Here is a 25,184-nt window from a genome sequence, read left to right on the forward strand (position 1 = left end):
AGCCGATTACCCACCGGACTTTTGAACAACATCATGTGCACAGATCAAGCCAATTTTTGCAGAAACGGCCAGGTAAGTTTGCTTAATGCACACTATTGGAAGGACTCCAATCTACACTGGCACTGGCGAACCACACATCCAGTGGTCCCTTAATGTGTGGTTCGGAATTTACGCCGGTGCTACAATCGGTCCCATCTACTTCTATCGCACACTGACTCGACAGCGTTACTTCAACGAAATCCTTGAAGGAGTGGTGGATGAGTTTGTCAGCGACGTCCCGCTGTCACGTCTTCCACTTCTGTGGTCAGCAAGATGGGGCGCCAAGCACACAGTAGCAGCAGAGCACGAAACTGGCTGGATGCGACTTTTTATGCGCAATAGATTGGAAGGAACGGGCCTGTGAATTGGCCGGCTAGGCAACCCGAGTTCTCTCCCCTCGATTTATTTCTTTGGATTTATGTGAAAGATCGCACTTACATGACGGAGGCGGACGTCAGATTAGTTCAAGGCAAGGATAACGGATGTCAGCCGTAGAATTCCGGGGTCGTCGTCAAGAAAGCCACTGAAGATGTGATAAAACGCACACAGTACTGGGTAGCTGCAAAAGCAGATTCGAACAAGTCCTTTAGGCTGGTGTTCAACGGAGCTTACGAATTCATAGATAATAAGAACGCACTGAAATCTGACGGGCTTTTTTTTGTCGTTTTTGTGCAGACATCCTGATTGCTAATTGGGCTCATTTAGGAGTGGTATATTGAGCTCATCGGTTTTGCCTTCTCTCTACACGTTTGTCGCTTCCCGGTCTGTTTATTTCGATCTTATTTTTTGACACGAATCTGTTTTTGCAGCACGTATACACTAAGTTCACGAAAAATAAAATGGTCACTTTAATTTGGCTTTGGTCTGAAGCAAGTTTTCGGCGCGAAATATAGCTTCGCGCGTACTCTTTCGATGCGGTGCAAGCAAAGCCGGGTTTTGAATCGTTCCATGCCTATTACATTGCTTTTGGCATTTCGTGCGTGGTCAGAGTGGTGCTTCGGCCGCGTCATCAAGGCGCTTTTCTTATCAATGTGATCAGTGGACCTTGAGAGACGGATAATAAGTGTGTTGTAGAAGAATTAGCAGGAAAGCTGCGAAACCAGCTGTTGGCGCTCCTTCCGTACCATAATCAAGGTGATGCGCTGTCTCTTCGGGTTTGCGGCAGGCAATACAGTTGCTTTCATTCAACTTATTTGAGGCCACTGCTTTCTAATGGTGGGCGTGAGCGCACTCACGTAGTATTTTTAATACTTCGTGAGGTTTCTTTGCTTGTCGGAAAAAATTTGAACAAAATTAGTCCGTCTGTCCAGACAGGCCGCCATTGGAATCTTAACCTGGCAGCGTTTAACGTTAGAACGTTATCTAGTGAGGCGAGTCTAGCAGTGTTATTGGAGGAATTAGAGGGTAGTAAATGGGATATAATAGGGCTCAGTGAGGTTCGGAGGACAAAAAAAGCATATACAGTGCTAAAAAGCGGGCACGTACTGTGTTACCGGGGCTTAGCGGAGAGGCGAGAACTAGCAGTCGGATTCGTGATTAATAAGAAAATAGTTGGTAACATACAGGAATTCTATAGCATTAACGAGAGGGTGGCAGGTCTTGTTGTGAAACTTAATAAGAGGTACAAATTGAAGGTAGTACAAGTCTATGCCCTTACATGCAGTCATGATGACCAGGAAGTCGAAAGCTTTTATGAAGACGTGGAATCGGCGATGGGTAAAGTCAAAACAAAATACACTATACTGATGGGCGACTTCAATGCCAGGGTAGGCAAGAAGCAGGCTAGAGACAAGTCAGTGGGGGAATATGGCATAGGCTTGAGGAATAGCAGAGGAGGTACGCTGCAGTGACCATAGGATGGTAAGAACTCGAATTAGCCTTGACTTGAGGAGGGAACGGAAGAAACTGGTACATAAGAAGCCAATCAATGAGTTAGCGGTAAGAGGGAAACTAGAGGAATTCCGGATCAAGCTACAGAACAGGTATTCGGCTTTAACTCAGGAAGAGGACCTTAGTGTTGAAGCAATGAACGACAATCTTATGGCCATCATTAAGGAGTGCGCAATAGAAGTCGGTGGTAACGCCGTTAGACAGGAAACCTGTGAGCTATCGCAGGAGACGAAAGATCTGATCAAGAAACGTCAATGTATGAAAGGCTCTAACCCTACAGCTAGAATAGAACTGACAGAACTTTGTAAGTTATTCATCAAGCGTAAGACAGCGGACATAAGGAACTATAATATGGATAGAATTGAACAGGCTCTCAGGAACGGAGGAAGCTTAAAAGCAGTGAAGAAGAAACTAGGAATAGGCAAGAATCAGATGTGTGCGTTAAGAGACAAAGCCGGCAATATCGTTACTAATATAGATGAGATAGTTCAAGTGGCTGAAGGGTTTTATAGAGATTCATACAGTACCAGAGGCACCCACGACGATAGTGAAAGAGAGAATATCCTAGAGGAATTCGAAATCCCACAGGTAACGCCAGAAGAAGTAAAGAAAGCCTTAGGAGCTATGCAAAGGGGGAAGGCAGCTGGGGAGGATCAGGTAACAGCAGATTTGTTGAAGGATGGTGGGAACACTGTCCTAGAAAGATTGGCCGCCCTATATACACAATGCCTCATGACCTCGAACGTACTGGAATCTTGGAAGAACGCTAACATAATCCTAATCCATAAGAAAGGGGACACCAAAGACTTGAAAAATTATAGACCGATCAGCTTACTGTCCGTTGCCTACAAAGTATTTACTAAGGTAATCGCAAATAGAATCAGGCACCAAAGGACCAGGCAGGATTCCGTAATGGCTATCCAACAATAGACCATATTCACACTATCAATCAAGTGATAGAGAAATGCGCAGAATATAACCAACTCTTATATATAGCTTTCATTGATTACGAGAAAGCGTTTGATTCAGTCGAAACCTCAGCAGTCATGGAGGCATTACGGAATCAGGGTGTAGATGAGCCATATGTAAAAATACTGGAAGATATCTATAGCGGCTCCACAGCCACCGTAGTCCTCCACAAAGAAAGCAACAAAATCCCAATAAAGAAAGGCGTCAGACAGGGAGATACGATCTCTCCAATGCTATTCACAGCATGTTTACAGGAGGTATTCAGAGACCTGGAGTGGGAATAATTGGGGATAAAAGTTGATGGAGAATAGCTTAGCAACTTGCGATTCGCTGATGATATTGCCTTGCTTAGTAACTCAGGAGACCAATTGCAATGCACGCTCACTGACCTGGAGAGGCAAAGCAGAAGGGTGGGTCTGAAAATTAATCTGCAGAAAACTAAAGTAATGTTTAACAGTCTCGGAAGAGAACAGCAGTTTACTGTAGGTATCCAGGCACTGGAAGTGGTAGGGGAATACATCTACTTAGGGCAGGTAGTGACCACGGATCCGGATCATGAGAATGAAATAACCAGAAGAATAAGAATGGGCTGGGGTGCGTTTGGCAGACATTCTCAAATCATGAACAGCAGGTTGCCACTATCCCTCAAAAGGAAAGTGTATAACAGCTGTGTGTTACCAGTACTCACATATGGAGCAGAAACCTGGAGGCTTACGAAAAGGGTTCTGCTGAAATTGAGGACGGCGCAACAAGCTATGGAAAGAAGAATGATGGGTGTAACGTTAGGGGATAAGAAAAGAGCAGATTGGGTGAGGTAACAAACGCGGGTAAATGACATCTTAGTTGAAATCAAGAAAACAAAATGGGCATGGGCCGGACATGTAATGAGGAGGGAAGATAACCGATGGTCATTAAGGGTTACGGACTGGATTCCTAGGGAAGGGAAGCGTAGGAGGGGGCGGCAGAAACTTAGGTGGGCGGATGACATTAAGACGTTTGCAGGAACAACATGGCCACAATTAGTACATGACCGGGGTAGTTGGAGAAGTATCGGAGAGGCCTTTGCCCTGCAGTGGGCGTAACTAGGCTGATGATGATGATGATGGTGACGATGAGTCCGTCTCTGAAAACAACGCAGTTCGATCTCATTTTGAGGTGCCTACACATGCCCCATTGATACCTTGAAAATCAGGAGAGCACTTCTCGAGTGATAGTTATTCCAATTACTGAATTAAATCTCAGTGACGAAAGAATTACTGGCGGCTACTCCACTGTAGTGGAAACAATATGCACTAGGTTTTCTTCGAGTAACGCGACTGCTCTTTTTTTAGGTCTTGGTTCATGCTAGTCGGGGAACAGTGTGTTATTCACTCGGTACCCGAAATGAGGCCAAGCCGGACTCACTCGACATCAAAATCAACAGCAGTCATGCGCAGCAGCGCTTATACTCGGATTCACCGAAAAATGAGAGAGAGAGAGAGAGAGAAAGAGAGAAAGAGAGAGAGTGAGAGAGAGAGAGGCTGCAGTTTCTCCGGAAAGGCGAAGGAATATTAGTGATAGCCAAGGATGCGACAACTACACGGGGGAAGATTACACCACCGAGAGGACTCGGGCTGTGAAATTTAATTGCATTCTACTGTAAGGTCTTGTATATGCTCACATAACGCCACCACTTCAGCGCGTAATTCTTCGAGGTCACACGAAGTTTTTTTCTACTGCATGATGTATATATATATATATATATATATATATATATATATATATGAGGCTCAGAACGCTGGTCAGGCCTCAGCCCCCCTCCCCCCGGGAAAATGAAAACTCTCCGCTTATGTCGTGTTGCGTTCTTCGTTCCTTCATTCTATATGTGGGGTTCGCTACGCCCCCCCCCCCCCCTCACGGGTAAATTAAAGCTCTCCGCCTATGTCGTGTTGTGTCCTTCATTATTTGGGAAAATATTGGCCTTCTTCTTTTGAAGGAGAAGGAGTAGTGTGTGAAGAGGCCAGTAAATCTGTTTATGCTGATATCACCATACGAAGCGTTCGTTGATTCCATATACGCGCAATTTGATATAAAATTGGCGCAATATTGGATTACTAAAATGCGTTTACAGTTTTTAAGCCTGTTTCTATTTACCTGCTAGTTTTTCTAAATATACCTAGTTTCTCAGGAGACACGATATTCGGTTAGGTGAGCATTCTATTGCCCTGGAATCGTGTGCCCAATGAAAGCAGTATATGGACCCACGTGGGCTTACTGGTCGTTGTTGTTGCTGCTGATTTTAATAACTCATAGCCACGAGGGGCTGGCAGTTTCGCATTTATTGCTTTATTATTTTCGACGGGCTGCTGGGAAGGCATGTCTTGGAGCGCAGCTGCGGAGATTGAATCCGCGCATGGCGCATGGGATGGTGATGATGATGATGGTCCCACATATTTACGCATACCGACAACAGGGGATTGGCCCTAATGCTGGAGGTTTAACAATAAGGAAAAGTTGAATGAATGAATGAATGAATGAATGAATGAATGAATGAATGAATGAATGAATGAATGAATGAATGAATGAATGTTTATGTCATCTTGAATACAGCTTCAAGAAAGGTGCAGGAGCAAAAGGCGCGCAGCGTCTGACAGGGACCCTTGTACCCGCAACATACTCGTGTCTTATGCATTATTTAGTGGCAGTTCATTGGCAGTGAGCATATTACATATTTTCACACAATGTACGTGAGTTTACACAAAAACTTAGAACAACAGAATGTGACAAATTATTGGGTTGCAGTTGGTTTACCAACGTAGACGGTGAAATAATAAATGTTCCCCTTTTCCCCCTCTTCCCCTTTCCTCTCCCTGTCCACAAACAGTCAAGTACAGGTTGTACATGTAAATTTACAATAGTACGCTCAAATGCCGCATATGACCATGAATGTGTGTGTATCCACGTAAAAAAGAAAAAAGCAAAAAGCGATTTATGATATATTTATGTTGCAATAATCACTCTCTTAAACACTGTGTTAGTAACAATTCCTTGACATGGTTTTTGAAGGCATTTCTAGTCATACCGAAATGAATGTTATCTTCTAGCTTATTTAGGATTGTTAGTATTTGGTAGCTGGCTGTTTATTTACCATAATGGGCTCTTGTGTTTAGTGTTCGTTTTCTTTTTAGTCTCATATGGTGAGGAACTTCAGTAATGTTTTCCTGTATATATAGTGCATTGTTATGTATGTACTGTAGTAGTTTAAAATCATATACGTCGTCAGCCTTAAGCATTCTGTATTTAACAAATAATGGTAATGTGCTTAGTTCATAACATGGTCCCTCATAGTTTTCATAAATGCAGAACATCTTCTTTTGTGCAATAATTAACCTGATCTAGTTAGTTTTTGTTGTGGTGCACCCCCCCCTACCAATATTCCGTACGATAATCTAAAGTAGAACAGTGAAGTGTGTACGTTTTGTTCCAGCAAGATAGGTATTAAGTGTGCAATTTTATGCAAGCATCCAACTGATCGGGAGAGTTCGGTGGCTAAATTATTAATGTGCACATTCCATGAAAGGTGGTCCCGGAACCAAACACCAAGAAACCTTTAAACTATTTCCCTACTTAGTGGTTGGTTAAGCGCACGAAATATTATGCACTTTGTTTTCGCTGTGTTAAGCTGCAGCCTATTTTCCCGGAGCCATGCCGCGAGGGACGCAAGGTAGGTGTTGGCCCATCTTACCATGTCTGTTAGATCTGTGGACTTAAAGAAGATGTTAGTATCATCGGCATACATAATAAGTTCAGGAGAGTTGGGTATAGTTACAATGTCATTAATGTAACCAAGAAAAAAAAGGTCCTAGTACTGACCCCTGTGGAACTCCTTGTGTTAACTTTAGCTTTGATGATGTGGTGTCTTTTATTTGCACCATTTGATAGCGGTCACTCAAGTAGTTTTTAATGAGCTCTAGTACAACTCCCCGCAACCCTTATCTAGACAGTTTGTGCCGTACGATATCGTACTTTATTGAGTCAAATGCTTTGTTTAAGTCTAGAAACACACGAAGTGTTACCTCTTAAGATCTATGTTTGTATGTATGGTATCTTTAATACAGCGCAACGCTTCTTCAGTTGATCTGTTTTTTGAAATTCATATTGGCTACTAGACAATATTTTAGATCAATCAATCAATGAATCAACCAATCAATCAATAATGTTTATTTAAATAAATAATTTGAAATATATTTTTTTTCAAAATAATAAATAATTTTCAGGCACATTCATGCTGTATGTCGCAGCTTTTCGCCTGAAGGACCCCCAACAAGTTTGTTGGAAATAAAACATTTGATTGATTGATTGATTTACCGCTTCATAGAGCGGAGGGCATCGGAAGAAAAAGCTCTAGTGAGCATGACTAGGCTTTTCAGAATATTACAATCCAGCAGCAAGCAGTGGCGGTATACACAACCTAGGTACATAAACATAAACATAAGCAAAGAAACAAACATTAAGCTTGTATGCAATTATCGAAAAAAAGTGAAAAGTGAAGAAAAACGCATATCAAAGACAATTTTCACATTTAAGATTCCAGATATGAATTCTACATGAAGAAAGGATGAAGCTCAGACCTGCAACATGAGATATCAAAATCATTTCATGTTAAAACATTTAATACGGAGGGTAAAGTTATTTTCGACATTTGGGCTCCGTAATTCGTGAGTGGCGTTCTTGTTTAAATTTTTTTGCTGAGCTGTAAAAGACGCACAGAAGCGTATTGGGTTAACTCTGCTATTTCTTTAAGCATCGAGCTATTGTTCTGTACTTCGTATTTCTACCGACGAACTAGGCGTAGTTTATAAATAGTAAAAACCGTTGGAATATCAGCAGTTTTGAAGAGCTTTGCGGAAGGTGATCTCTGGCCAAGTTGTGAATGATGCGTAAAGCTTTCTTTTGAAGGACGTAGACCTTTTGTAGGGCTGTGTGCGTGGCAGTGCTACATACGAGTTGACAGCAATTAACTTGTGACACGAGCAAAGATTTGAAGAGCAGCAATTTGATATTAGTAGGAAGGACGTGAGTATTACGGTATAAGAGACCAATAAAACGTGAGGCAGCTGGACACACGTGACTGACATGCACATCCCATAGCAACTTTTCTATAGAACAAAGACCAAGGGTTTTTAATACCGACACAATTTCCATGTTATTGGAGCTATAAGTCAAAGATTCATAGCATAATACATTTTTACCTTTGGGGCGAGAAATGATCGCTTTTGTTTTGGCCGCATTAATTTCTAATGCATTTAGTTGCGACCAACGCTCGAGTATGACAAGCAGATCGCCAGCTTTTCTGATCAATTCGTCAGGATTTTTACCGCTGAAAAACACATTGGTGTGAACAGCGGATATAACATAAATTGAGTTAACATAAATATTCACGATGTCGTTAATATATAAATTAAACAACGAAGGTCCCAGTATACTTCCCTGCTGCACTTCTAACACAGCGCTTGTGGCAAGTGTCCATTGACGTTAACGCACTGACGTCGACGCGACGAATAACTCATGAGTTCAAGAGAACGCCCTCGAATCCCGTGGCTTTCAACCTTGGCAAGAAGTATTTTACAATTTAAGCTGACGAAGGCTTTCTTAAAGTCAATATAGGGGGCTAATACTTATCGTTCTTCCTAAAATTTTCGGATAATAATTTCTTTCTGCGCAAGCAGCGCCGTTTCAGTCGACCTATTTTTTGTGAAACCATGTTGGAAGGGCGTTAGACCGTTGTGTCGCTGAATAAAATGTAAGAGACGAATTAAATTGATCTTATAGACCATTGGAAAAAGCAGGAACTAAAGATTATGGCCTATAATTGGCAACGCTATTTTTATCACCCTTCTTGAAGGCCGGGATGACCCTAGCAACTTGCATTTGAATAGGGAAAGTGGATGTCGTAAGAGAAAGATTGAAAACATGGGTCAGCAGAGGTGCAATCAGGTCGATAACATGTTTAACAGGTAATATCTTAAAGTCGTCTGCATCCAACGAACTGCTATTTTTAAGGCTCCGAAATGTGGTGGTAACTTTCTGGTTATCGACAGGAGAAAGAAAAACGCCGTCGCGGCTACTCCTTGAAATAAATTGCAACGCTTCTAAATAACCCCCGGATTTAGAATGCCCGAGGAAAGAGTTGTTAAAGGAATTTGCCAGTGATCCACCACACGTCTCCGTTCCGTTGAAAATCATTTTATCAGGTATTTCACTTTTACCTCCAGGATCAAAAAGAATGGATAGTTGCCGCCAGAGAACTCACTGCGACCACTGTTACGCTGGAAAATGTCACATAATATTGAATCTTAGCAACTCTGATGTCCTTGTTTAATTTATTTCGATCCGCCTTGTATCGCGATGGATTTAAAAGGTCTTTAGTTTAAATTTTAATATCGCCCGTATTTGAGCGCGCGCCTTGACTTCGCGGAAATTCTATTCTTCATCGTTTTTGGTTCCACCGCGCAGTCTACCTCGCGCCTCGCGAAGGAATCCCGAGATAGCGTGCCACGGGCAAGGCGTGTCCACAGAATCGCGCAGATGCTCGTGCGAACCACGCGACGCAAGATCCAGCAGCTTGGCTCCACGGATTTCGCCCATCACTGCGTTCAAACCTAGGAGCGGCCCAACTACGCGGTGGATGATGCCAGAGGACCTGACTCCACGGCAAAGCTCCAACGAAAACGTAAGACCCTTACTTCGCTCGCTGCTTCGTCGGTCAAGGGGGCAACGAAAACCTTTCTCACACGCCGTGGTAGCATAGCTGCTATATCACCCTCTGCTTCTCAGCACGAGGTCGTGGATTCGATTTTTCCCTCGAGGTATAGCGTACTATAATGACAGCCGCGTTGCTACTGTCGTACACGCGGAAGATATTTTGGAATAAATGCAAGTGCGAATAAGAAAAAATAATCGCAGCACCCGTTCTATTTAACAATATACAGCTGAGTATTATCTGCACTCGTTCCGTAGACGGTGCTTAAGCATGTTGTCGACCCAAATTCTCACTGCGGTGAATTAATTAGGCTACAGTTAAACATGAATGAGGCTGGAAATGCAATAACGTGGCCTAGTACCTTTAGAATTGTTCGCGTTTGAATGTATGCTGTTAGTACCTAAGAATATAGACATGGCTGACGCCAAGAACGTATCCCGTTCCAGCAGGACACGGAAAAACACAGAAATATAGCGTATCGTGTGATCTTTTGCCTTTTTCACTTCACATACACCTATAGCGCACGTGTATATACAACGCAGCGCTATGTATTGACGTAGTGAAAGGCCTAACCGACTATTTGACGCTTCCTGAATAGATCAGGCATATTCACAGCTAATACCCAAACCTGAAGCTTTACTTACCGGTATTCATTCGGTGTTGAAAATGTTCTTTTATATAGAAAAATGCAGCTAAGGTTTTGCTTTGGGAAATGACGTTGACATTGTGCTTGAAGAAATTATAGTTTTTGATACTGGCACGTCGGTTGTCACAATTCTGCGGCAGTGGAGCGCAGGTTACGAGACATTCTCTGGCACTCGAAACTGTCCCCGAGAAGGACTACGTAGACATCGCTTTGGTTTCCTGCGGCACATTGCACGATTTCACTCGCATCCGCGTGGTTCTCGCACTTCATATGGGTAACGCCAGTGATAGTTGCTAAACTAACGCCTCCATGCCGTAAAATGCAGCATCTAAGTAGAGAAGCTGCACATCGTGATGTCACGAGCACCCCGCCGGCTGCCGTCAGTTTCAGTATAAGCAAGCTAGTTTAAAGAAAAAACTGTATACACGCCAACTTTCTGTAAATATGAGGTGAATATTAGGCTAATTTCATAATGTTACTTGGTGTACTTACTCTTCAAAGAGACACAAACCATGGCTTAGCGATGTGCTATGTGAACAGCAGAGTGTAGTAACAGCACGACAGCTGTTTGTCCACAGGTCTGCAAGATGGGACCACGGAGCGGCCGCTTACGAGTGTCCGCTCAGTGCTTGGTTGGCAGCTGTCCCAGCGGGTGCCGGTCGGTCAACCAGCTCTTCTCCAAACTTCGCTCCGTGCGTAGCATCTTGGGCCATCACCGGGTGGACCTCGACAAGTCCTGCTCGACCAGCGCAGTCAATGCGTGCTTCAACCTTGCGCAGCTGACCCTATGGAACAACTTCCTGTGGGTCATCATCATCGAGCTACGCGAAGGACAGCTGGCCCTGGCTTGCCTGCGCGGACGCGTGGTTCCTTTGGCCTTCGGCAAGCAGCGTAGGCGCTCGTTCATTCTGGTTAACTGGTCGCTGATGGAGCACCACTCCATCGAGTTCGTGGAGTTGTGCGAGCCACGCATGTCGCCAAAGCAGTTCCTATTACGGGACGGCCTCGAGCTTAGCGAACACCTGAGGCACGCCAGGCTCTGCCACCACCTGCTGGACTACCCGACGTCGCACCTGCCAGACGGGTGCGACGTCATGCGTGCGCTCGTCTGCCACGAGAACTAGAGCCACCTGCCCGAGGCTCACGCGTTGATGCGGTGATGCGCGTGCTACGCGGCAGCGCCAGATCCACGTCCAGGAGCTGTTCCCGAGGGCCGACTCCTGCTACGTGCTGGCCGACCTCGTGTCCTGCGTCGCAGTCATTGAGGAGCTCGTCGTGAGCCCCTGTGCGACATGCACGTAGGGGACGCTGCAAGGTTTCGCGGCGGTCTTCGTACTACTCGCCGGGAGGCGTGCGACGCTCGAGACACTCGAGAAGTACAGCTTTGAAGCGAACGAATTGGACCTCGGAGACTTCTCCATTGCCCTGAGCGAATTGCTCGGTGGCCTGGCGCATTCGGATGCTTTTGCTGGTCAGCGCTAGACTCTCGTGATTTGAAAGGCGTATTAAAGAGTTTTCGTTTGCTACTTTGGCCACTTTTGCTGCATGAGTGATGTCGCACAATAAACAATGGGACATACATAGTGACCCAAGTTGCCTATTAGGTTAAGCCTTACTTTATGTAACGGCTGCGATCTTTGCAGGCAGACTACCGGTGCCACTGGGTATATGCCCGAATCAGATTTGCACGTAAAAAATACGCGCAATTACTTGCAGTCAATTGACTTTAACCTCAATATAGCGCGTATTCCCTCTACTGCCCACTCTCCGCCTTCCTGCTTTGCGAGCGCGAGGATGCACCGTAGCATCAAGACACCATTCTCGGCTCATCCACCCAGGCATTCGCTCGCACCTACAGCACACGGGGGGCGACCGGGGTGTTATGGCGCTTAGACTTTATGCGGAACGTCACGGCGACGCCGACTGCGAAAATTCGCCCAGCGTGTCGATCTAATTGTTATTGCAATAAAAGAACGTTTTACAGTTACGCTTGACGACGACGCGTGCGGTCAAATGGTTTCGTTTGCACTCGACTCTGCGTCACCCGCGCTCTTTCGCGCATTAGCAGTTTCGTTATAGCATACTGCTGCGCTGGTTTAGCTGGCTTGGGAAACTCGTACAAGCTGCAAGTAGCAGAGAACGACACCCATCGCAACGACTCTCAAAGACCGTATTTATGATTGCCGCCTGCTTTATCTTTCTTTCTCGCCCTCTCTGCTCTGAATCAGTCTTTGCTCGATTTGTGGCCACGCTTTTGCGTTTTGAAACAGAAACTTTATTGCCAGCTCTCGCGCGCCACTACTTTTACTCACTGACTGCAATAAAGGGTGGTGTTGGTGTATGCAATATTCCGACTCCCCGCTCAGTGGCGGGTGATTTGAATTTGGCAATAGAGGTTGGTAAAAGACGATTGAAGCTTTAGTGGCACAAAAGTATGTCGAACACAAACACCGGAGGCACACAAAAGCAAAGTTGCCAATAGTGCTGAGAAAGTTTGATTCTGGGAAATCTTTTTGCGTATTAAAAAAAGGAAGTGAGGACACTAAGCAAACTAAGAACAAAATCTCAATTATTTAAAATTATTTGCGCTTAATAAAGGAGATAAAGAAACGATAAATTAATGGAAACGAAAGTGGATCAAAAAGCAACTTGCCGCAGGTGGGGAACGATCCCACAAGCTTCGCATTTCGCGTGTGATGCTCTACCAATTGAGCTACCGCGGCGCCGTGTCCCCATCTACTTTCTTGGGTATTTATGTTTCCTTGTAGAACCTTGGGGGTGTTAGCAAAGCGCCACCACTCACAGACCTTGACGGCGGGTGTGGAACATCCTTTCTGCCGCAGGCGTCCCGAGAACGTGATCTTTTTGGGTGAAGGCAACCGGTCAATAAACCCACACATGCTACCTGAAGCCATCAATGTTGCCGGATTCGAGACCCTCGTTACGTAATAAACGAGAAGAAAGGGGGTTAATCGAGGGCCCCATTTCTGTTACTCATATCACAAGAAGACAACAAACACTGACACCAAGGACAACGTAAGGGAAATAATTTGCGCTTAATAAAGGAGATAAAGAAACGATAAATTAATGGAAATGAAAGTGGATGAAATAGGAACTTGCCGCAGGTGGGGAACGATCACAGAAGCTTCGCATGTCGCGCGCGATGCTTTACCAATTGAGCTACTGGGAAATGCGAAGGTTGTGGGATCCTTCCCCACCTGCGGCAAGTGATTGATTTCACTGGGCAGTCGCTGGGCCATTGAAACAAAAGTGGTTAAACGTGAGAGAGGAAGCTGACTTGTGCCGACTGTACATGAAGCATAACCTTGACTTAGAGCCCGCACGGCTAGCTTCGAACGTCAACCGCAGTAGTACCTGAGTGTCTATGACGTTGCGCCGCTGAGCTTGAGGTCGCGGGTTTGATCCCGGCCATGGTGGTCATATTCCAATGGGGGCGGAATGGTGAAACGCTCGTCTACAGTGCAGGAACCCCAGGTGGGCATGCATCATCTAGAGTTGCCTGCTACGCCATGCCTTCCAATAATATAATAAATTTTGCGAGTAAAACCGCATAATTTTCTTTTAATGTGACTCGCATTCTTCGCTTTCTTGGGACATTTTGAGATTGCCTATCTATCTATCTATCTATCTATCTATCTATCTATCTATCTATCTATCTATCTATCTATCTATCTATCTATCTATCTATCTATCTATCTATCTTACTCCGACACAGCTGAGTGAGTGAGTGAGTGAGTGAGTGAGTGAGGGAGTGAGTGAGTGAAGAAACTTTATTGCAGGTCCGGCGAGGACGCGAACTCGTCGCGCACCCAAGTTGTCTACCAGCTTGGCACACCAGGAATTTGCTCGTAGTCGGGAGGCTGTCGTGGCCATTTCATCGTCGTCATTCCAGCTTCGTCATCTGACTCTAGTCATGCTTCCCGCGTCACGTCGTCTTCGCCGACAAAGTGGTCAAGCTTGCCTAATAGCTTCGACCACAACGCACTTTTGGTCGTGATGCCACCAGGATGGTTGCTTCTTCACCCTTTCAGCTTTGTCATCCGACTGTCGTCATTCCATCGGCGCGACGCTGTTGTAACACTGTCTTCCTATCTTCGTTGTGATATCTTCATCGAGATGCCGCCGTGGCCGTTCCGTCATCATTTCTCCAGCTTCGCCATCCGAATTTCTTCATGCCTTCGTCTTCACGCTATCGCCCTAACGCCATCGTTGCCATGCAGTCGTCTTCATGGAATCGTCACGCCATCGTCGGCATGCGGTCATCGTCATCCCATTGTCTCCACACTGTCGTCGTGCCAAGGTCTCAATTGAGTGGTCGTCACTCATTCGTTTCTATACCGTCGTCGTGATGTCGTCGTGGTCGTTCAGTCCTAGTTATTCTAACTTCGTCATGCTACTGTGGTTGTGCTGTCTTCCTTAGACCCTCGCAATTGCCGTCACACTGATCTCCTCACGCTATCGTCTTATCCTCGTAATCGCTTCAGGTATGTTATCCCAGTATCGTCGTGCCGTAGTCGTTATACCGCCTTCCTCATCATATTGTCCTCATACCATTGTCATGCCATCGTCATCATTGAGTCGCCGTCATACAGCTGTCTGCATACATTTAGTGCCATACCGTTGTCGTGCCGTCACGGTCGTTCTATAGTCATCCTCTTAACTTCGTCATCCACCTGTCGTCATGCTGGCGCCGGCATGCCATCATCGTCGCACAGTCGTCGTCATCCGGTTGTCATCACATTGCCGTCTTGATAATGCCAAGCGACTTATTTTATTGTAATTGTGCAGCCTTGCTTTAATCGCGATCATGCCACCGTTCCCATGCCATTGTCGTCATTGTGTCGCCTTCAGACGGTCGCTGTCGTGCATCCGTTGTCCCACCGTCGTCGTAAAGTCGTCATGCGGTCGTGCTCGTGCCATCGCCGTCATTCCAGCTTCTTTATCCGGTTGCCTTCATCCGGTTGTAGTTATAGTATCGTCATCATTTTACCATTGTCATCTTATTGTCTTCATGTTCTCGACGTCATACTGCCTTTGTTGTTCCATCGACGTTTATCCTTGTTCCTTCCATCGCCGTCACAGCGCCGTCGTCATGGAGTAATTGTCGTGCCATCATTCTCGTTAGCAACTTTGCCAAGCAAGTGGCATAGAAAAATTGGCCTATAGTGGATGCAGGCCGCGTCGCTTAAAGCAGAAGTAATTCAAGTATTTCATGACAACTACAAATTAGAAATAAACGATATTCAGCAATATGAATTGTCACAACATCACTTGAATGATAATTGCATTACCGTCGACAACCATCTTCAGATAGGTTCCACCATAATTTTTTTCAAAGGTATTCAAACTCTACGGCTTCAGTACTAACGGTAGAGTTAATCACACTTGCGTTCTGTCGGAAATAGTGTCCAAGCTTCCTGATTCCCGTTTTTGTCAACTGCATCTTACTCGCCGTTCTCAACTCTTTTGGGAGGGTTCGAACATTCAGATTCCTTCTCTTGTGAGCGATGCTGCAACATCCTAAACAGAACCGGTTCAGAGCACGCTGGAACCTTTAGCAACCACTGCTGATACTTTTCCGGCACTAGACGTTAGTCGAGTGAGTAATGTGAGCCTTGGCTGTGTGCGAAGAAAGGGCACGCACTTGAATTTATTACTGCCGTCGTTGGGATACATGACTGCTGTTAATGTTCGTCTCGTTCACCGAGGCTGAACAACAGAGAAGTCGCTGTAGCGGTGACGCCACGCACTATTCGTGAGACACACCAATCCTGATGTGTTTCAAATGAGGACGCATCATCTTGCATGAGGTCATTGTCTTCCTATTTGGTAGAATACTTTGATACAGTTTAGCTTCTATTGAAAGTTACAAATTTTCACCTAAATGTTAATCAATATAGAAAAAGCGACCGAAAAACATAAATCGAAATGAGCGCTTGAATGGGCCAAGGTCGTACAGGTTGTTCTGTTATAGGTGCCTCTTGCGGTTGTTTGAAAACAAGTGGAAGTGATAGGACTGAAGCCCAGTGAGATGTCTACGAGTTCTTCAGGGTCATTTTGCATTTTCTTTAGCTTGTTTGTAGGATCAGCAACCGCTTTTTTGATTGTCCCTATTCGAAGGCTTAGGGATTGAAGCATACCTGGCGCTCCACTACTTTTGCAAAATGGCACACCCCGCATGTGCTTAGTTCTGGTATTTCCCCTCCAATTACCTCGTAACACGGTGGGGATGCTTTACGATGCAGCTGCATTAGTTTCCGCTGTACAAGGGAAATATGTTTCAAGCTAGGAAATTAGCTCGGAGCTTGCTGCGCAAGTGGAAGATAGGATGTAGTAATTGTGGCTGCGGAGCATGCGATTTCTTGAGCGAACATCAAAATAGGGTAGATTGCACATACGCTACTAGTGCATATGTGCTACTAGTGCTGGCATGTCTATGTTGACAAGTGATCTGATGCTGCAAGACTGACCATAGCATTAGATATTTTAGCCACACTTTTAGATGAAGTAGGATTTTGAGTAGAGTATTAGATTAAAAAAAATACAGTAGAACCTATATCACCATGACTGTCGTCGGTAATTGAATTAGCATTCAGGCAATGTAGCGACGAACCGGATTTCTCAAGTCAGGTTTACTTGAAATCGTTTGCGGTCATTCTGACACTTGCATAGCTTCAGTTACATGTGGCGCCCACTCTAGGTTGTATCGACCCACTTCGCTTTTGGCACTCGCTTACGAAGGTCGCGTATGAGCAATGCTAGAACGTAGGGACGACGATGGAGCGTCAAAGGTGGTGTGCCGACGACAGCATAACCGAAAATGACATGACGATTCCGAAATGATAATGATAGTATAAGGACGATTGCTTGAAAAAAAGGTTTAACGACGACGGCAAGACGACAAAAGGATGACCAAGCTACACTGACGATAATGACATGACCACGACGGCACGGCGACGACAGTATCACAACAGATGCATATAACAGCGACTGTCTGAAGACGACGCAGTGACGAAGATGGCATGACAACAGCGACATATCAGGATTGAATGACCACACCATGATTATCATAGATTGACAAACAAGCAACGTAATCGGACCGACACAGCCGGTATGACTACAACGCCATAACGACAACGGGATGACGTTTTGAAGTGACAAGGATGGTGCCATGGCGACATGGCAGGCAAGGATGCTGCCAAGGCATGCCATGGCGACATTGGCATGCCAACGGCTTTGTGACGACGGCGGCATGACGACGAATGTATAACAACGAATGCTATACGGCGACTGAATGATTTACGACGCAGTTTTGTTGGGATGCAAATAATGGCATGATAGACAATGGTATAAGTTCGAATGCGCGATGACGACTACGTCACGAAGTCTGTATGACCATGACTATGTGAAGGCGATGGAGGGACGATGACAGCATGGCAAAACTAGAATGACGACTATCACATGACCATGAGAGCCCCGCGGCAGTATGACAACGAATGCGAGACAACTGTAGATGGCGCGATAATGACGGCATGACGAGAGTCGGATTACAATCCTGCAATGATGACAATACAAGAATCCTAACGATATCCCTACCAGGAGCACATTCCTAGTAGCCGGCGGTATTAGACAATTCGCGTAACTGGGTCAGTGTACAGGGCGTGACGACGACTGCATGAAGAGAGTCGAAGGCGAAGCTTTAATGGCGACGCTGAAATGACCACGACGGCCTCACGATGATGTTATGACAACAAATGTATGACGTCTGTGTAAGGATGATGGCGTGACGACGACGGCATGACAAACGTGCAACGACGACAACGCAACGACCACAACGGCACCAAGGCCGTGAGCACGTACATTGTGGCACAAGTTGTCAGATTACTCGGGCCACTGTATCGGCGTAAAAGGCATGACGATGACTGCAGGACGAGAGTTACATGATGAAGCTTTAATGGCGACGATGGATTGATTGAAGCGGCATCACGGCTACGCTACGAGCACATACTTTGTGGCCGTAGCTTAGATTGGACGGCACCGTCTTCAGGCAGTCGCTGTCATGGATCCGTTGACATACTGTCGTCGCCATGCTGTCGCAGTCGCGTAAATTGGGCTACTTGATCGGCGTAAGAGGCTACACAGATATATAGACACGTAAGCTCAAAACGCGCGAAGAAGACAAAGAATGCTAACCACATTAAAATACAGTTTTCCTGAAATGCGAGATCGCGTTACTTGCTTTGAGAATTAACAGCAACCCCACCATGTCACAAGTGAGTGAATATTTAATTTGAGGGTATTCAGTGAAACAACGAGCATTTTTCTTTCTTGAATGTCGGCGAGTGTTCAGTCCTCGTACACGTTGACTACGATATACTTGAATGAGTATCTAATGACTGGAAGCGGAATTTTGCAGTGAGCACAACACTTTTCTCCTCCAAAACACGAAAAAGAAAGCTTCCCCTCTTTCATCCGCGAGACCTGCTCCTCCAAATAGCGCATGTAGTTCATCGAAATATCCGTGTTAAAAGCGAGGAACTTCCTAAGGTTCCACACCACACGTGTCATATCGTACTCTGCGGCCTGCGACGTGCAATGTGCACGAAGCACAAATATAGTATGGCTCTTGGTGGACTTGTCCAGAACACCTACCACCGTGATCAACTGGCTTGCGGTCTCCGCTGCCTCAGAGACAACGTCCAACTGGGCGCGAACAAGCCTCGGCAGCGCGATGAGCATCCTTAGCAGCATGTCTCGCCCGCAAACGCCGTATACTGCGGCACTTTTTTGGTCCTTGTAGTCGTGCACCAAGTTGAAGACATATTGGCTGAGCGTTCTGGCACTGATGGTGACGTGAGGAAGCTTCTTTCTGGATTTTTGCAGGAGATGTTTGGTCTTCTTCCATGTGGAACTGTTGAACATCAAAGTGCTCGTCGAATTCTAGCGGCGTTCCGGATCTTGAAAAAGGATCCGGAGCTTGAAAAAAGCCTGAAGTACCTGTGCCACCGTCACGTCGTTCTCGTTCCAAACGCTGCCGATCTGGAGTAACTTCAGGTTTGGACAGGCCTTAGACACGTGCAGCAATCCGCCTGTGAATATACGAGTTACTGAGAGGCATGCCAGATGCTGCAGTGATTCGATGCACCCCCATGTGCTTCTATGGCGTACCCGATCCGAGTTGATATCCAGTCGTTCAAGCAAAGGACAGCTGGCGTATAGCTGGCGAAGAATGCCGTCCTCGATGTGGACTTCTCGCGAAGTCAAGAATATTTTCAGGCATTTTAAGCGTTGGAGAAGGCGTACGTCATCTGCCAGCAGCGTATCATTTCCACGCAATGCCACGGCGGTAACGGACTCGCAGATTCGCAGAATGATTGGCATGCTGCGATGTGAGGGCCCTCGGCAAGGTATCACTAGCTCTTTCACCAGTTTGAAGTGCGTCGAGCAAGGAGCGATGTCTTCTACGTAGATAATTGCGGAGACATTAAGCTTGCGGATCAGCGTGGCTCTGTTTAGGCCCTCGTCCACCGGATGCTCTCTTTCCATGTCCCGCAGGTTGATACGCACCGCTGTCCAGAGGCAAGGGTCGAAGGCTAACCTCTTCCATCGCTCGTACACCTGGGCTATTGTGGCGAGCCAGAGTTGCGGGAGGTAAGCGAATATCTTGAGGACGAGTTCAACTGGGAGGTCGTCAAAGTGCAACATCTTCTTCTTCTTCTTCTTCCTTCAAAATTCTGGCACGTACCCACGAGGAGGAGATTGGCCATGGCACTCAATGGAAACATAACGTCAACTTCTTGCTTCCTGTTAACTAATTGATCTGTACGATCCATATTTAATTAGTAGTGAATATAAATTATTTTTCTGTTCCCGTTTCTGGAATAGTCATGCCAGGTTTGCCGAAGATGCTATATTACGAAAACAATGCGATTAAGTGTTAATAATGAGGAAAATGTGCTTAACATGAGAGTCTCCCAGTCACAATGACGTGCTCATGCACAATATGAAACACTTCCTTTCGGGCTCGACCAGGGGTACTTGCCCCAAAAGATAACATGTTAATCACCGAGAGAGGAAGGCCCATACGCGACAGGGGTTGCTTAAAGTAGGTCTACCTTTCGGAATTATATTTTCGGAGAAAGAGGAGGAAATGGTACGGTGATTCTATATCCCCACATGATGCATAAAGGTTCGATGCTGCGATCCCACACCTACTCATGTACATATTTAGTTGAGGTATTCGACATCGTAATAGTGTAATGGAAACTTCGCATTGCCGAGACGGTCAAGACCGCACATTCCAAGCGAACGCTAAATGTTCGTAATCCGGTGCAGCAACGAGGGGGCTCATTTTTCCTACCTAGGACTTGTCGCCATGGGAACCTTGTCACCGTTAGCAGAGTAAGGTTGGGTATACAGAAACTCACTGCCTCCAAGCACTGCCTTTGCCAAGCTGTCTGTAATCTCATTGAGTGCTAGTCCGCAATGTCCAGGTATCCACAAAATCGGATTGTGTAGCGATCGGTGCAATGATGTATTATTTGTGCTTTCCATCGACGTAAGAACTGACCGGCAATCTGCGAGCAATATTGTGCGACACATTTTTTTTTAAATTTTGTATACGGCTAAGCATATGGCCATGAATTCGGCCACATAAAATTGGAGTGTAATCGGGAAGACGGATAGCAAAGCTCCATGACAGTGTTTGAGGGCAAATGCCTATCGTTGATTTTTGACCTTTTTATTAGGCGTCCGTGGACACTGCATTTTATGATGGAAAACCTTCCAAATACTAATTCAAAGACTAGCGTTTTCTTGTCTATGAAATTAGCATTACTTGGAAAGCGCAACATGGCCGCTCTGATTCAGCGTTCCTCTTCTACCTTTTCTTTGACCCCTAGCGCTTTCGTTTTATCAAATATTTTTACGAGAGCAATATCTGGGTGTTCTTATTCCTTAATGAGGAAATAAACTATGCATTGTCACTGGTGTGCCAGAGAATGTTTACTTTCACTATATCGTGTTGCATAGGCGCCGACTACCTCTGGAGTTTTCCGGGAGGAGGGGGGCTCAGCTCACTACGGACGATGCCGGTGCCTCCCCCCTCCCCCCCCCCCCCGCGCACGCGCACACATACACACACCTATAGTGCCATAGCGAGAGCTTTGTCACCCACATCATTTCAGGTTGTTTTCGCCTTTCCTCGACCTTTTTTTCACTTGAAATTTTACTGGGGCTAATCGCTTACTGCATAATTGTTGGCGCGGACGTGCAAGGCTTTTAATTCATAATTTCGCTTTATTTCTGCAAATCCTGACAATAGGAGGACCCGGGCATTAGAAGATCTAGAGGCGGCTCCCTCATCCGTATTTTCTCACTTCAACATTGTTTTAAGTTTCCACACAATATATACACACACAATATATATGAATATACACAAAGGACAAAGCTTATTATATATTTCAAAGAAGTCATCGTCATCATCAGCCTGTTTTATGTCCACTACAGGACGAAGGCCTCTCCCTGCGATCTCCAATTACCCCTGTCCTGCGTCAACCGATTCCAACTATAGCGCCCGCGAATTTGCTAATTTCATCGCTCCACCTACTCTTTTGTCGTCCTCGACTGCGTTTTCTTTCCCTTGGTGCCCCTTCTGTAACCGTAATGGTCCAACGGTTATCTAACCGGCGCATTACATGACCTGCCCAGCTCCATTTCTTCCTCTTGATGTCAATTAGAATATCGTCTATACCTGTTTATTCTGTTATGCAAACCGCTCTCCCTGTCTTTTAACGTTATGCCTTGCAAACTTCGTTCCATCACTCTTTGCGCGGTCCCTAACTTGTTCTCAAGCTTCTTTGTCAGTCTCCAAGTCTCTGCCCCATATGTCAGCACTGGTAAAATGCACTGATTCTACACCTTCCTTTTAAATGATAATGGTGAGATTCCAGTCAGGAGCTGGCAATATCTGCCGTATGCGAGCCAACCCATTTTTTATTCTTCTGTGAATTTCCTTCTCATGATCAGGGTTCCTGTGATTAATTGACCTAAGTAAACGTACTCCTTCACAGACTCTAGAGGTCGACAAGCGATCCTGAACGCTTGTTCCTTTGCTCGGTTATTTATTATTATCTTTGCCTTCTGCATATTAATCTTCAACCCCACTCTTAAACTCTCTCTGTTAAGGTCCTCAATCATTTGTTGTAATTCATCTGCATTGTTGCTGAATAGAACATTGTCATCGGCAAACCGAAGGTTGCTGAGATATTCGCCGTCGATCATTTCTCCTATGCCTTCCCAGTTTAATAGCTTGAATACTTCTTCTAAGCACGCAGTGAATAGCACTGGAGAGATTGTGTCTCCCTGTCTGACCCCTTTCTTTATAGGTATCTCCCTACTTTTCTTGTGTAGAATTAAGGTAGCTGTAGAACCTGTGTAGATATTTTCCAATGTATTTACGTAAGCTTTCTGTACTCCTTGATTATGTAATGCCTCTATGACTGCTGTTATTTCTGCTGAATCAAATGCCTTTTCGTAATCTATGAAAGCCACATAGAGAGGCTTATTGGACTCTGCGGATTTCTTGATAACCTGATTGATGACATGGAAGTGATGCATTGTAGAGTATCCCTTCCTGAAGTCAGCCTGTTCCTTGGGTTGACTAAAGTCTATTGTTGCCCTTATTCCATGGGATATTGTTTTGGTAAATATTGTATATAACACTGGCCGTAAGCTAATGGGACTATAATTTTTCAAATATTTAACGTCTCCCTTTTTGTGGATTAGTATAAAGTTTGCATTCTTCCAGTCTTCTGGAACCCTTGCAGTCGATAGACACTTCGTATAAAGAGCCGCCAGTTTTTCAAGCATTATGTCTCCTCCATCTTTGATTAAATCGACTGTTATTCCATATTCTCCTGCTGATCTTCCTCGGTTCATGTCTTGCAAGGCCCTTCTTTACCTCATCGCTAGCTATAGGAGGAGTTCCTGTATCCTGTTCATTACTGTTTCCAACAGACGTATCTTGACTCATCTGGGTACTGTACAGGTCAGTATAGAATTTTTCCACTGCTTTTACTATATCTTCGAGATTGCTGATGATATTACTCTGCTTATCTTTCAGTGCGTACATCTTGGTTTGTCCTATGCCAAGTTTCTCACCGATTAGAGGCTGCATTCATTTTTTACGGCTTCTTCAGTCTTTCTCACGTTATAGTTTCGAATATCCCTTATTTTCGCCTTGTTGATCAGTTTTGACAGTTCTGTGAATTCTATCTCTTGAGTTGGACACTTTCATCTTTTGTCGTTTCTTTACTAGGTACTTTATACTTGGGAGAGCTTGTCTACTGGTTGCCATGGCGCCTTGCCTCCCACTTCAATTGCTGCCTCTGAAGCCAACCTAGTTACGGTTTCATCATTATCTCTATGTCATCATCATCTCTCTCTTCTAAGGCTGCATATATGTTTGCAAGTACCAGCCTGACTTTGTCTGCTTCTACACTTACTGCCTCTAGGTTGACCTGTTTCTTCTTGAACAATTTAGCTCTTTGAGGTTCACCTCAATTCACCTCAATTTCTTCAAATTGAGGTGAATCCTAGCCCTCACAAACCTATGATCACTGCACTTTACTCTAACTACCACTTCTACATCCTGCACTATGCTGCGATCACCAGAAAGTATGAAGTCAAATTCATTTCTTGTTTCACCATTAGGATTTTTCCAGGTGGACTTTCTGTTGCTACAATTCCTGAAAAAGGTGTTCATTATTCGAAGCTTATTCATTTCTGTGAATGTTACCTGCATCTCTCCTCTAGCGTTCCTAGATTCGACGCCGTAGTTGCCACTTGCTTGTTCACCAGCATGCATTTTCCCCACTTTTGCATTGAAGTCGCAAATTACTACAGTATATTGAGTTAGCGAATTAAATAAATAGAGGTAAACAGAGGTAGCCAATTAAAAAACAGATATTTCTAAAGGTATGGATAGCCTATGCCTAGAGAATGAACATGTTACTGTATGTTCACCACGCTTCAAATTGCTTTGCGTGCTTTTTTGCCCATGAAATAAAACCTATATACTTCAGTGACCCCTTCGGCACTCTTTTATCAATGGTGTGTGAAATGCACGTGAATGTTGTGTCTCAGTATTGCTTCTCTTTCCGGTAAGCAATACTAACGACTGATGAAAAAAAACGTTTCTAATAATTTACAACATTTATTAGGGGCGGAAACATCGTCAGTTGCATGCAAAGGTCATAAATACATACAGGGTGTCCCAATTAACTATCATGCAGCAAGATAAAAAAAGAGCGATGCGTTACTCGAAGGAAACCTAGTGCATATGGTTTCCGGTACAGTGGAGTAGCTGCCAGTAATTTTTTCGTTACTGAGATTTATATAGGTAATCTAACTAATTATCTAACTCGAGACGTACTATCCTAACCATCAAAGTGTCAATAAGGCATTTGAACGCACAGCAAAGGGACATCTAATTGCAGTACTTTCAGCGACTTCCTAATTGTGTATATTTTTTTCCCGACTGATAAACACCGCTTAATACGGAGAATACGACGTGACTGCGCTCCCTCACGGATCATAAAGCCGCGCCCTCGAACAGGCTCCCTCTGTGTCATCCAGAATGAAATAAAGGAAATTAAGGAAAATATCACGGCCTTGTCTGCCGCGCCCCAGCCGAAGAAACACGCCGCGTTTGCTGTTACTTGGGAACAAGCTGTGATAGCTGTTGTTTTAGCGCAAATAAAGCGCACGGATGTTATTTTTTGTTGTCACAAAACATATCACCACAAAAGCGAATCGACAACGTCAGTGCAAAGGTTTAAAGATGCGTTTTATTTCGTCCCATCCGTCAAGTCTTTC

Source organism: Dermacentor variabilis, unplaced genomic scaffold, assembly GCF_050947875.1.
Source record: "Dermacentor variabilis isolate Ectoservices unplaced genomic scaffold, ASM5094787v1 scaffold_22, whole genome shotgun sequence".
In the NCBI taxonomy this organism is placed as follows: Eukaryota; Metazoa; Arthropoda; class Arachnida; order Ixodida; family Ixodidae; genus Dermacentor; species Dermacentor variabilis.